We start from the raw sequence: 3,641 nt of genomic DNA, 5'->3' as shown, positions 1-3,641 counted from the left end.
TGGAGCTCTTTGGCTTGTTTTACGATGATTTCGTTTAATTATTCTAACTGCTATATGAGTTATCATTGATGTGGGTTTTCTTAATTTTCTTTCCACCAAAACCGAATCATCCCGTGGAATCCAATTGCCGATGATTTTTCCGGTTATAAGCCATAGAATTCAGTTGCTTTGTATGTGATATGGTTGGGTACTGGATGAAAAGAAACTTTATTTCTTGGCTAGAATTAAAGAAAACTATGATCAGAATTAATAGATTCATATACACCGATAATAATTTTTACTTAGTGAATCCAAACCAATTCATCAGCTGTTGGTGAATGAATCGGCAAAAGTTGCGTACTTTTGTAGGGTTTAGACTTTAAGGTTTATTTTGTTTTTTATTTTGAGGGTATTTGAGTATTTTCCAGTGTAGTTTTGGCTAAATATGAAATTATTTACAAAAACTGACACTTACTAAATTGAGTATTAAATTTTCCCCTCATCTTTTGATGGAAGCTCCCATGATATGCATCAACGTTATCAAGATGTCATGACATTGGTTCAAAAGTATGGGAAGCCAAACATATTTCTAACTATGACGTGTAATACATCTTGGGAGGAGATAACAAGTTAATTATTTCCTTGCCAAACACCACAAAATCGGCCAGACTTGCTAACTAGAATTTTTAGATCCAAATACGAACATCTGAAGAAAGATATTTACAAGACTGGAGTTCTTGGAAAGACAATCGCTCATGTGCATGTAATTGAATTTCAAAACCGAGGTCTGCCACATTGTCACATGCGTATTATTCTTGATAAGTCATACAAGTTAAATACACTTGATGATTATGATCTCATTGTGAGAGCTAAAATTCCATACAAAGAAGAAGAACCTGAATTATACAATATTGTCCGGAAACATATCATTCATGGACCGTGTATGTAGAAAAAGGTATGTAGGCTAAAAAATATATTTGTTATTGATACGTGAATGTGGAAAAATGGAAGAGAATGCAAATGGAAGAGAATGCTTATGGAAGAGAATGCAAATGGAAGAGAATGCTTATGGAAGAGAATGCTTAATTTTTTCATTATATTTCTCTACAAGATTACAAGGATATATATACATGATACAAATGTGTAGGTAGGACAAGGTAGCCGTCCTAGTGTGTAGGTAGGACAAGGTAGGACAGCTGTAGAGGACAAGGTAGCCGTCCTAGTGTGTAGGTAGGACAAGGTAGGACGGCTGTAGGACGGCTTGACGGCTGTAGGACGGCTAGTGTGTAGGTAGGACAAGGTAGGACGGCTGTAGGACGGCTTATTCTTCCAATAATACAATTACACAAGGACTCCAACCATATTCCTTATTTGGCTAACACTCCCCCTCAAGTTGGAGAGTGGATGTCAAGAACTCCCAACTTGCGTAACATACCCGAAAACTTTTCTTTCCCAAGAGGTTTGGTAAACAAGTCTGCCAACTGTTGTGCCGTACCCACATGCTTGGTCTTTATTGTGCCATCTACAATCTTATCTCGTATAAAGTGACAATCCATCTCAATGTGACGAGTTCGTTCATGAAAAACAGGATTGGCAGCTATATGTAACGCTGCTTGATTATCACAAAATAAAATGGAAGGACCATCCAAAGGAATGTTCAAATCCTTCAACAAAAAACGAAGCCAAACTATCTCGCAACAAGCACCTGCCATGGCCCTATATTCCGCCTCTGCTGAAGAGAGCGAAACGGTTTTCTGTCGTTTCGTCCGCCAAGAAATCAAAGAACCGCCCAAGAATACACAATACCCAGTAGTCGAACGGCGAGTGATAGGGCAACCTGCCCAATCAGAATCACAAAACGCAGTTAACTTGGTCTGGTTGTCAGAACGAAATAATAAACCTTGACCTGGAGTAGCTTTCAAATAATGAACAATACGAAACGCAGCATCCATATGAGATATCCTTGGCTCGTGCATAAAACGGCTTAGAACATGCACAGAATAGGTGATATTCGGCCGAGTGATAGTGAGATATATTAACTGACCTACTAATCGTCGATACTTTTCAGGATCCTTGAGAAGTTCTCCTTTATCAGATAATTTTGTGTCATCCATAGGAAAAGCAATGGGTCGTGCTCCCAAAAAACCATAGTCCTTGAGAATCTCTAATGCATACTTGCGTTGAGAAATATAAATCCCTTGTTTGGAACGAGAAACCTCAATATCCAAAAAATATTTTAAATCACCAAGGTCTTTTATCCGAAAATGATCACGGAGAAAAGACTTCAGAGAATTAATGGCACTAGCATCATTGCCTGTAATCACAATATCATCCACATAAATGAGCAAAGCTGTGAAAGAAATACCAGACTTTTTAGTGAACAATGAATAGTCAACTTTGGATTGTTGAAAATCGGCAGAAATGATGGCACTAGTGAATTTGGCAAACCATTGGCGAGAAGCCTGCTTAAGACCATAAAGTGGCTTGTGAAGGCGACACACAAGATTCTCCCCCTGTCGCCGAAGACCAGGAGGAGAAGACATATAGATTTCTTCATGTAAGTCACCATGTAAGAAAGCATTATTAACATCAAGCTGATGAAGAGACCAAGACTGACTAGCAGCAAGAGCAAGAAGACAACGCACCGTAATCATCTTAGCAGTAGGAGAAAAAGTGTCATGATAATCAATACCTTCAGCCTGAGTGAAGCCTTTAGCAACCAAACGAGCTTTGTAGCGGTCAATAGAGCCGTCGGAATTGTGCTTGAGTTTGTACACCCACTTACAACCAATGGGAATTTTGCCAGGGGGCAAGGAAGTTAAAGTCCAAGTACCATTAGCATGTAAAGCTTGAAGCTCCTTAGTCATAGCACGTTGCCAATTGGGGTCAGTGGCAGCCTCGGCAAAGGAGGAAGGCTCCACAGTCCGACTGACAGAGTTAATGTAAGAAAAATGCCTGGGAGAGTAACAGTGATAAGAGAGAAAATTACAAAGTGGATATCGCGTACCTTGTGTAAAACCGGGTTGCGAAGTTGAAGATGGGTGGGATGGCAGAATCACCTGCGAGCAAACGTAGTCTTCTAAATAGGATGGAGGTTTATGGGCACGCGAAGAGGTGCGGGGAAGGGGAGGATTGGTAGGTAGTGGGGGGGGGGGGGTAGGGATGTCCGTGGGTAAAAGGGTGAAAGGTAAGGAAGTAGCGGAGGGGGGGGGGAAGGAGGGGATGCCGAGAGGGCAGGGGCATGGGGAGGAATGGGTAATGGGGCAGCAAGGGAATCTGTGGGAGGCGTGGAAGGGGAGGAAGGTGGAGGAGGGTGAGGCGTCGGGGCAGGAAGGGGTGGGTTATATGTAAAGTCCAGAGGGGGTGGGATGGGTAGGGTAGGCGAAGAGGATGGGATATGAGGGTGAGAAACGACATAAGGGAAAGTAGTTTCGTGAAAGATGACGTCTCGACTAGTGAAAATGCGGTGATTGTCGAGATCGTAAAGGGTATAGACCTTTTGTCCATGAGGATAACCGAGAAAAATGCAACGATGAGCCCGAGGGGAAAATTTGGTGGTGGGAGTGACAGAGGTGGCATATGCCAGACAACCAAAGACGCGGAAGTGGTCATAAGATGGGGTTTTCGAAAAGAGAACCTCAAATGGGGATTTATGATGGAGA

This window comes from Pyrus communis, chromosome 1, assembly GCF_041283825.1.
Source record: "Pyrus communis isolate YQ-2024b chromosome 1, ASM4128382v1, whole genome shotgun sequence".
Classification (NCBI taxonomy): Eukaryota; Viridiplantae; Streptophyta; class Magnoliopsida; order Rosales; family Rosaceae; genus Pyrus; species Pyrus communis.
Note: the sequence above shows the minus strand (reverse complement) of the source record.